We start from the raw sequence: 11,548 nt of genomic DNA, 5'->3' as shown, positions 1-11,548 counted from the left end.
CGAAGGATACGTCGCTGGCCCCGTCGCCTGGTATGGACTTAAAGGGGAACCCCAACGCCGAAAAAAATCGGCGTGGGGGTCCCCCCAGGTCCACATCAGACCCTTGTCCGAGCACGCTACCCGGCCGGCCAGGAAAGGGGGGGACGAGTGAGCGCCCCCCCCTCCTGAGCCGTACCAGGCCGCGTGCCCTCAACATGGGGGGTGCTTTGGGGAAGGGGGGGGCACGCGGCCCCCCCCACCCCAAAGCACCTTGTCCACATGTTGATGAGGACAAGGGCCTCTTCCCGACAACCCTGGCCGTTGGTTGTCGGGGTCTGCGGGCGGGGGGCTTATCGGAATCCGGGAGCCCCCTTTAATAAGGGAGCCCCCGGGTACCGGCCCCCCACCCTATGTGAATGAGTATGGGGTACAATGTACCCCTACCCACTCACCTGTAAAATAAAGTACAAAAAAAACACAACACACAAGATAAAATAGTTTATTGCACAGCTCCGGGGGTCTTCCGTCTTCGGGGGTCTTCTCGCCAGACTCCTCCACTATCTTCTTGTAGCTCTTTTACTAGCGGAGGAGCCCGGCTTTCTTCCTCGCCGCCGGCCTCTTCTTCCGACTTCGGGGGTCTTGTCCCCCTCTTCGGTTCTTTTGCCAAGCCACCGCGCCTTCTTCTAGCTCTTTTACAGGCGGTGGCCCGGTCTTCTGTCGCCGCCGCCACCGCCGCCTTCTGTTCTTCTGTTCTTCTTCTTCTTCAGATGTTGCCTCGCCGAGTCCTCCGCTCACAATGACGGGGACCGGGCACGCGACGACTTATATAGGGACAAGGGGCGGGGTCTTCGGTTGATGTCACATGGGTTGTTGTCACATGGTGACCCCGCCCCCTTAAGATGTCACAGTCCCGGAGGATGCTGGGACTGTCGCCATGTGACATCAACCGAAGACCCCGCCCCTTGTCCCTATATAAGTCAACGCGTGCCCGGTCCCCGTCATTGTGAGCAGAGGACTCGGCGAGGCAACACCTGAAGAAGAAGAAGAAGAAGAAGAAAAGAACAGAAGAATGGAAGGCGGCGGCGGCGACAGAAGAACCGAAGAGGGGGACAAGACCCCCGAAGTCGGAAGAAGAGGACGGCGGCGAGGAAGAAAGCCGGGCTCCTCCGCTAGTAAAAGAGCTACAAGAAGATAGCGGAGGAGTCTGGTGAGAAGACCCCCAAAGACAGAAGACCCCCGGAGCTGTGCAATAAACTATTTTATCTCGTGTGTTGTGTTTTTTTTGTACTTTATTTTACAGGTGAATGGGTAGGGGTACATTGTACCCCATACTCATTCACATAGGGTGGGGGGCCGGTACCCGGGGGCCCCCTTATTAAAGGGGGCTCCCGGATTCCGATAAGCCCCCCGCCCGCAGACCCCGACAACGGCCAGGGTTGTCGGGAAGAGGCCCTTGTCCTCATCAACATGGGGACAAGGTGCTTTGGGGTGGGGGGGCCACGCGGCCCCCCCTTCCCCAAGGCACCCCCCATGTTGAGGGCACGTGGCCTGGTACGGCTCAGGAGGGGGGGCGCTCGCTCATCCCCCCCTTTCCTGGCCGGCCGGGTAGCGTGCTCGGACAAGGGTCTGATGTGGACCTGGGGGGACCCCCACGCCGATTTTTTTCGGCGTTGGGGTTCCCCTTTAAGTCCATACCAGGCAGCGGGGCCAGCGACGTATCCTTCGCGGGCCTCGCCTACCTGGAGACGCGCTCGAAATGAGCGGACTTTCCTCCACGTGTGTGGGCGAGTCCGTTCATTTCAAAAGTAGGGCGGATAGTACGGCGGACTTAGTACGCCGTATTAGTCTGCTGAAAAAGTGCCGTGTGTAGGCAAGTAGCCCGTTCGGAAAGTCCAACGGACAGTCTGGCGGGAAGTCCACCAGACTAAGTACGTCGGACAGACATACACATCTTACACATCTCTAACCACAGATTCCCATCCCAAAACACCAAGATTCAGTTTAGAACAAATAAAAGTTAACCTAGTTCCCTACAACCCCATATATGGGGTACCGCAGAGATATGTCCAAAGATTGCATTATCCTTCTGTTCTGATTGTCACCTATTCAATTTCTTTATGTTTTGTCATGTTTCAAGCTATCCAACTTAAAATGACTGTATACTGTGTATTACTGTACTGCATTTATGTCAGTATTTCCTTGAATGTTATAGTAGGCCACCTATGTTTTGTTTTTTTGTTTGTTTTGGAGATGTCATTTCTATCCTGTATTGTAAGGTATATAAAAATATTAAATAACAATTCCAGGCAACAAATGAAAGCAATTATTGAAAGACTAACACAATTTATCAAGCATTGCAAATCAGGCAGGAGGGGGTACACAGGAGCACAGGGCCACACACTAAGAGAATTTTGTCTGCTTCATCAGGAGCTGGCCAAAATTTGAACAGTGTATGGTTAGCTTAAAGCGGTTGTAACCCTAAATAAACTAAAAAAAAAAAAAAAAAAACTCCTTGTTCCTTTAACCACTGCAGCCCTGGAAGAATTTACCCCCTTCCTGACCAGAGCATGTTTTGCGATTCAGCACTGCATCGCTTTAACTGACAATTGCACGGTAGTGCGATGTTGCACCCAAACAATTTTTTTGCGCTATAAACAAAAAAAAGCAACAATTTTGAAAAACAAAAACATAATATTTTGTACTTTTTGCTATAATAAATATCCCCATTTATTTTTTTTTTTTAAAAGCACATTTTTTCTCAGTTTAGGCCAATATGTATTCTTCTACATATTTTTAGTAAAAAAAATCGCAATAAGCCTATATTGATTGCTTTCTTTGCACAAAAGTTATAGCATCTACAAACTAGGGGATAGATTTATAACATTTTGATTATTATTATTATTTTTTTACTAGTAATGGTGGCGATCTGTGATTTTTATCATGACTGCAACATTATGGCGGACACATCTGCCAATTTTGACACATTTTTGGGACCATTTGCATTAATATAGCGATCAATGCTATAAAAATGCATTGATTACTGTAAACATGTCACTGGCAGTGAAAGGGTTAACACTGTGAAGTGATCTAGGGGTTAACAGTGTTCACTGGGATCTGATTGTAGCTGAAGGGGGAGGGGATTGACTAGAGGAAGTGACGGATCGTGTTTCCTAGCTAATAGGAAAACACGATCTGTCACTCCTGTCAGAACAGAATAGGTAAGTGTGTGATTACACACACTCCTCCCTATTCTGTGTCTCCTGCTCACGATCGCTTGTGGCCGGGGGTCATCATGACTGTAGGCCACGTGCATCGGCGCCCCCGTTGTGCCCTTGCCTGCTATCCTGACCCTACAAGCCGATGTATAGCTACTACAGCTCATGCAGGGGAGCCAACCTACCACAGTATAACTGCGGCGACTGGTCGGGAAGCGGTTAAAACCTGAATAACAGCATAGTGTGTAATTTGTCCCTTTCTATGTTCTAAAATACTAGGTTGATCCGGTGTGTTCCTGTGTCCCCCTATGTGAAGTGACCACGGTAATTATGGCTGCTGAGCTATGATACCGTGGTCAGTTTACGAGCCTCTGTCATCCCGTTGCTCTCCCTCTCCCCCTCCCTCCCTCCTTGCCTGTCAGCTAAGTCTGTGTAGTGAGAGCCAATCTCCTCCTTGCCCCTCTCCTCTCTTTTTGACGCTAATATCGCTGCAATACATAACCCCATTACTTATATCCTCTCTGTTTTATGAAGATCTAAATTACTGTCAGTTTTTTAAATATTCTAATCCTGAATACCTTTTAAGCGCCGCACTGGGGTCACATGGCCTCCCTCTGCTGACCGGCTGATGTCAAAGGGTAATCTCAGCCCCTGCTGCTGCTCTCCTTAGATCGGGGAAGGAGAGCAGAGGGGGATCATGTGACCGCAGAGCAGTGGTGTGAGAAAGGGTATTTAGGATTATAATAAAATAAAAAAACTGACACACAGTATTTTAGATCTTCATAAAACAAGGAGTATACAAGTAATGGGGTTATGTGACTTAACAACCACTTGAAGATTGCCAAATACAAAGAAAGCTTTGCTATTTATAGCCTATCCCAAAGCAAATATAAACCCTTCTATCCTAAAAAGAAAAAAGGCCCACCTTTTCACAAAGCTGAATATATTTAGAATTTCTCATCACTTTCTGGACTATGGTCACCAGAACAATTAAAGAGGGAATACATAGACAGCAACAAAAAAAAGTTTTGGTTTTATATTCACTTTTAGAAACTATATTGGCATGATCTATTATACATGGCTCTAACATACAGAAAAAAAAACATGTAGTGAACACAAAAGTTAATATTAAATCAGACAATTGTGTAATATAAAATGGGCACAGTTCATATACATTATAAAGATCTGCATGATTAAAATACTAGGCGTGTAGACACAAAAAGAAACAATAGTGTTCAGTAAACAGGAAAGCTCTGTTTATTCATTAAAGGTGATGTTTGGGCTGTATGAAAAAACAAACATACATAAAAAAGAATCAGTGCTTAGGAGAAAATATTAAATCACATGAAGGTGAATCTGCTAACACTATCTTGATACAAGATATAAAATCATAAATGTAGAAAGAGTAGTGCTAGAATAATATCCAAAAATTAGAAAATGCAAATACAACATATAAAATCATTAACATATACAATGTGTGATAAATAAAATAAAAATGTAATCAGTGCATATAAGGTCCACATAAAAAAGAGTAACAGATATCCAAGTGACCAGATCTTCAAGGCACTTCTTATGCAAAAGCAACAAATAACACCATTAACATATAGAATGCGTGAGAAAAAAAATTAAAGATCAAACTGTGCATATAAAATCCACATAAGAAAAGAATAACAGATGCCCAGATCTTTAGTGCACTTCTATTTTTTGCAAATGCAACAAATAACATCATTACAGTATGTGAGAAATAAAATTAAGCTTTAATCTGTGCATATAAAGTCCACATGAGACAAAAGTATCCACATGATCAAATATCTACATTTATTTAAAACATTTATATTCACCTCCATGCTGCAGCATTGGTGTGATGCTGCAGCTGTCCCCCACCACCTCTAAGACCGAGAACTGAGCGATCGCATGACTGCTGATGACTCAGTTCTCGGTCAGCTCTGGGCACAGAGCAGTGACTATCAGTCACTGATCTCCGCTCTGCCTTTCAGCACTCACTGGAGTGCCAGGCTGATGAGGGGGTGGGCACAGCTGTCTCCAGCTCTCAGTCGAGCACTGAAAGCTGGAGCCAACTGTCAATTAGACGGCTGTCTGGATCCTGACAATATGGTCTGGATCCTTCCAGAGCCTGGAGAAGCTTTGTAATGTCAGCTGATAGTGGACTTTAGCCCGCTATTAGCTGACTCTGGGTCACAGGAGAGCACAAGTGCTCTCTGTGACCCAATAGAGAAGTACAGTGAGAAAAATAATTATTTGATCCCCTGCAGATTTTATAAGTTTGCCCACTTACAAAGAAATGAAGGGTGTATCATTTTTATCCTAGGTGTATTTTAAATGATAGAGACAGAATATCAACCAAAAATACAGAAAAAAAAAAAAAAACACACGATACAAATATTATAAATTGAGTTGCAGTTCAGAGAGTAAAATAAGTATTTGATCCCCAAGCAAAACATGACTTAGTACTTGGTGAAGAAACCCTTTTTGGCAAGCACAGAGGTTAGACATTTCTTGTAGTTGGTTACCAGTCCACTCTTCTCTAAATCCTTAAAGTCTCTTGGTTGTTGCTTGGCAACTGGAAGTATAAGCTCCCTCCATTAATTTTCTATAGGATTAAGGTCTAGAGACTGGCTAGGCCACCTTATGAACTTAAAGTGCTTCTTCTTGAGCCACGCCTTTGTTGCTTTGGCAGTATGTTTTGGGTCATGCTGGAAGACTCATCCATGACCCATTTTCAGTGTTCTGGCTGAGGGAAGAAAGTTCTCATCCAAGATTTTATAACACATGGCCCCTTCCATTGGCCCCTCAATGCGGCAAATTTGGCCTGTACCTTTAGCAGGGAAACATGATGTTTCCACCTCCATGCTTGACTGTAGGGATGGCGTTCTTAGGGTCATAGTCAACATTTTTCTTCTTTTAAACACAGTTGAGTTAATGCCAAAGAGCACAATTTTGGTCTCACCTGACTACAGCACTTTCTTCTAATCTTTCTCTGAATCATTTAGCTGTTCAATGGCAAACTTCAGACAGGCCTGTACATGTGCCATCTTTGAGGAGGGGGACTTTTCAGGCATCGCAGGATTTCAATCCATGGTGGTATATTGTGTTACCAGTGGTTTGTTTGGTGACTGTGGTCCCAACTGCCTTGAGATCATTCACAAGCTCCTCCTGTGTAGTTCTGGGCTGATCCTTCTCTTTTCTCATGATCATCCTCACCCCATGAGGTGAAATTTAGCTCCAGACTGAGGGCGACTGATGGTTATTTTGTATTTCTTCCATTTGCGAATAATTGCTATAACAGTAGTCTCCTTTTCACCAAGCTTCTTGCAGATGGTCTTGTAGCCCATTCCAACCTTGTGCAGGTCTACAATATTGTCCTTGACATCCTTTGACACCTCTTTGGTCTTACCCATGATTGTGAGGTTTGAATGGAAGAAAGAAATTCTGTGGACAGGTGTCTTTTATACACATAATAAGTTGTCGTTAGGAGCACCTGCTTACATTGACAAAGCTAATCTGTGTACCACATGGACACATATTGTAGCCAGTCTGTGGGAGCCAGAATTATTGTTGATTGGTAGGGGATCAAATACTTATTTTTACTCACTGAACTGCAACTCAATTTATAACATTTGTATCATGTGTTTTTTCTGGATTTTTGTTGGTTATCCTGTCTTTATCATTTAAAATACACATGTGATAAAAAAAATTATAGACCCTGCATTTTTTTGTAAGTGGGCAAATATCTACAGGGGATCAAATAAATATTTTCCCCACTGCATGAGCAAAAAATACTTTGGCCATACTTCTCTTTTAAATTGAGAAAAGGAAAAAGTTTGGCCTTAGAAATTATATTTTATTTATCATGGGGGGGGGGGGGGGGGTAATTGTTGTTCTCAATAGCACCCCAAAACTTGGATTATTTCTAGCCATAAAATAAATATAACTGAAATTCCACTTTAAATTAAAAAAAAAAACTTTTATTTGGTAAAAGCAACACTCATAAAAGTTTCTTTCCATTTCTTTTCCTTATATATACACAGTATCCATGTCAAGTTTCAGCCAATGAGTGAATTTTGGTACAGGAAAGTAAGCTGTACAGATATTTTGAGGTTTCTGGAGATGCATAGTAATAGATAATAGGGTCAAGACAGCAACTGATACTACTGACACTGGCACATAAGATGTAGGCAGAATACAGGGAATCACTGACTGTTCTAAAGAACTGCAAATAATAAATTACAAGTATTACATTGGTTGGGCCAAAACAAACAACAAATTCGCAAAGTACAATCAAACTAAGGAAGACAGATCGGGACCTTTTAAATGGGCTCTCATTTTTTGGAGAGCTCAGATTTTGGATGACTCTAATGTAACAGAAGGTTGTAATGATTAAAGGCAGGAAAAAGAAAAGAGTAATGTAAGGGGTGAAATAGTAAATGGAAAAATTCTGAACATTTGCTATATCCAGCACATCATAACAGGTTACGATACCGAGGGAGTCAACGTACTGTGTTAGTTCACTTGTCAGAAGTGGTACAGTGCCAGCTATGGACAGGATCCAGATAAAGATGCAAACCAACCAGGCTCTTTTCTTTGTGCGCCATAAAAGCGACTCCATTGGATAGACGATAGCTAGGAATCTGTCCACACTGACACTTGTCATGAGCAGGATGGAGCAGTACATGTTGCAATATAAGGCAGCGATGAAAAAGCGACACATTTCTTCTCCAAGACTCCAATTATTTCCAGAGAACCGATAGACAATACTGAATGGAAGCATGCAGACATAGAGCACGTCAGCAGTGGCCAAGTTCAGCATATAGACCAATGCCGGGGTTTTGACTTTGAATTTGAAAAGGAAAATGATGATTGCCAACACATTCAGAGGGAGTGAGATCATTACTACAATGGTAAAAACTGAAGGTATAAATGTAGTCATTGGCCAACTGCTGAGGAAATCTTCAGCTTCATTTGACACCTTGTCAGATGAGGATATAAAACTATCATTTGGTATGCTTTCTTCATCCATACCTAAAAATAAAAGTGAAATTATGAGAGGAACAAATACAATAAATGCACACCTGTAGGCTGCAAGAAATCACTTTTCATATTGAGTAACTACAGTAATTTCTTAGGACTGTTCAAATGTTTTTATCTGATGTATTTTACCTAACAAAGGAGTTTGTGAGATAAGGTAAATGATGACAACACACATTTGCAAATTCAGTGCACTGCAAACTGTTATGTCTATATACAAAAGACAGCAACGCATGTCAACCAATCAGCATTTTTCTCTCTCAACTGACTGCAGAAATGCGAAATTCAGTTACATCGAGCTTTTGCACATTGTCATTGCTGCAAAATTATTAAAGCAGAACTAAAGTCTGCAATATCTACCTCTCCTTCAGTGGTCCGAGGTCCCTCAGCAACACCAGCATCTTCTACTGGCTACTTCCAGGTGCTGTGCTACAGTTGCCCTCATTGGCCATCATGAAATGATGTCACTTCTGCACATGCACAGGAGTTCATTCATTCCAGCACACAGGATTTGTGCTGGAATGTAAACTGAGCTGCTAGCTAGTTCAAGGACTTTGTGTCCTCAATCCCTTTCTCAAAGTCAAAAGCGAAACATCAGGGATCATTTAAAGTCCCCTGACAGTACTGTAAAACAAATAGGTGTGTGTGTGTGTGCGTGTGCGCATGTGTGTGTGCGCGCTTTGTGTCTGTGAACCCCTTGGATTAACTGGTTTTCTGTAACAATTTGCTGTGAAATGTGATCTGATCCTCATCTAAGTCACAAAAATTGACAAACACAATGGGGGTTATTTACTAAAGGCACATCCACTTTGCACTACAAGTGCAAACTACAAGTGCAAAGTGCACTTGAAATTGCACTGAAAGTGCACTTGGAAGTGCAGCCGCAGTAGATCTGAGGGGGACGTGCAAGGAAAATAAAAAACAGCATTTTAACTTGCACATGATTGGATATTAAAATCAGCAGAGCTTCCACTCATTTCAGATCTACCCCTTAGATTTACAGGGCCTGAACTTCCAAGTGTACTTTGCATTTGTAGTTTGCACTTGTAGAACAAAGTGGATTTGCCTTTCGTAAATAACCCCCAATGTGCTTAAGCTGATAACACATCTACAATTCTAATTTCTCTGGTATTTTTCGAGCATACCCATAAAACATTCAGAGTGTTGAAGCAAAAAGTAAGTGAACCCATAGCCTAATTCAACAAAAGCTAATTGGAGTCAGTAGTATGCACACCTAGAGTACAGTTAATTAAATGAGTTTGGAGGTGTGGTTTAGAGCTACTTCGACTGATAAAAGACACTGGCTGCTAGGCTGTCTGAGGGCCTATCCAGAAGCAAGAGAGCACCGTAGGGTTGGGACTTTGTTTGCTGTCCAACCAGAAGTGACGATTCTGCCAGCCGGAGAACCTGTCAAGGTCAGATATAGAGGGGAAGCTATCGCCACTAAGGGACCATCCACTTTATTACCAGGGATCACTGTGAGTAGCTGAAGTAGGTACCGGAGCAGTATTCTCACCAACCAGGGATGGTGAAGAATTGGGAAACTTCAGCAGGTATCAAGCCAGGGACTCAACCAGCAGAGGTGACGCTTGCAGAGCTGTCTTGTGTGTCAAGCTAGGGACCGAGCAGGCCAGTGGGGTGAAGCTTGAGAAGTATCTTGGATGCCAAGCTAGGGACCCAGCAGGGAAGTGGGGGTGACTCTTGAGGAACATACTGAGCGAGAAGGTTGGAAGAGCTGAGGGGATACAGCGGCAGTGGATCAGCAAGTCTAGTGAGTGAGACTGGGAGCTCAGTTGAGTGAAGATCTACAATAGGAGATTGTAGAGTTCACTGTAACATTTGTTAGGAACTGTTCAAGCTTATTTCCATAGTAGACAGCGTGTCTGCACATGCAGATGTGGTGTCTGGCTGGGTGCCTTTCCTTGCATGGCTGTCTACCTATAGAAGTGTCAGAGTATGCCAATTAACATTGCAGCTACTAAAGGGTGTCCTGGCCCTAAACCCTCTCTCCCGCAGTTCTGTTTAAGAGACAATAAATTTCTTCGCATTTAAGAAGTATTTGGCGCCCCTTAATCTATCTTGCTTTACACCCACCATGCATCGTAACCCACTCTACATAGAAGAATGTCAGCTATCCCTAACTCTGGAGGTTCACATTAGACCAAAGGGGCCCGGAATTTGGCTACAAATAACACACACAAATTACACAAAGTGTGGTAACTACGTTCCATGCACCAACACACTAAAGGCATAATGTGCATGCCGGACTGTGTGTGTGTGAACGTGCAATGCAGTGCGTTTTTACAATTCAACTCTTTTTTCAAAACAATTATGATTGCAATTATTAATTTCAATGCACAGCAGTGCTAGCACAGTGAATACAGGGTGTTCAGGCATTACCACAATGCATAGGTGTGATACCAACCTCCAGGTTTTAAGAGTAATTTAAAAGTGGAGCGCAGGGCCTGACAGCTAAAGGGTTCAACATAAATGTAATACTGTATCAATGAATACAGAGGTGCATTACTTTGTGTCTTTTATATCTGACTAAAGCTCGGCTTTAGGCTTGATTCAAACCTATGCATTTTTAGTTTAGTATTTAGTGCTTTTTGCATTTTGCAGATTTGCACTACAGAACGTGTTCCATAGGAAACCATGTTAAATGGGCTGTAGTGCAAATCTGCAAAATGCAAAAAGCACTACAAATGCATAGATGTGAATCAAGCCTTAGGTCTCATTCATATTGTGTGGATGCCAGAGCCCTTCTGAACCCCAGAACTCCTGGCAGGAAAAAGTTTCTTTAAAAAATGCAGTAAAAGTAACCTATTGCGCATGTGTCTTGGCACATCTAGCATTTAAGTGTTAATGCATTCTATTGGTCAGAATATTGATTTATTCTGGCAATTGCAAAGCCTTAACACTCTAATATTAGATGCATCTAAATGTGTCCAGCATTCAAGATAAGCCCTGGAACCTAGGAACTAAGTTTAGGGGCCGCATGACCGCATGTCAGAGCAGCAGGACGAGAGGTAACAAACAGGACAGTTTTTTCTGTGTTGCCTCTCCATGGAGAATTTAGATAGGATCTTAGCGCAGCTCCACTCCATGGCCGCGGTCCACAGGCCCGAGTGGTTTGCTGCTCAACTGGCCGAACTACTGCCAGAGTCCAGGGGAGGTAGGTTGGGTCCTCCATCCCCTCACCCCATTCCCCTCCCACGCCGCATGTGCGGAGGTCGCGGCCTCTGGCACGCTTTAGTCCAGACACAGCACTTAAGCTGAACCGGAGAGACGGGAGCCAAATCCCGGAC

General features: G+C 43.5%; 1 pseudogene; it reads right to left on the bottom strand.

Moving 5' to 3' along the window:
- Positions 1–7,207: 7,207 nt before the first annotated feature.
- LOC143940015 (proteinase-activated receptor 1 pseudogene) lies at positions 7,208–8,228 on the bottom strand (annotated as a pseudogene).
- Positions 8,229–11,548: the final 3,320 nt, after the last annotated feature.

This window comes from Lithobates pipiens, unplaced genomic scaffold (genome assembly GCF_037356315.1).
Source record: "Lithobates pipiens isolate NorthernLeopardFrog02 unplaced genomic scaffold, aLitPip1_a1.2 Scaffold_3, whole genome shotgun sequence".
Taxonomy (NCBI): domain Eukaryota; kingdom Metazoa; phylum Chordata; class Amphibia; order Anura; family Ranidae; genus Lithobates; species Lithobates pipiens.
Note: the sequence above shows the minus strand (reverse complement) of the source record. Positions and strands in the feature narration are given on the sequence as shown.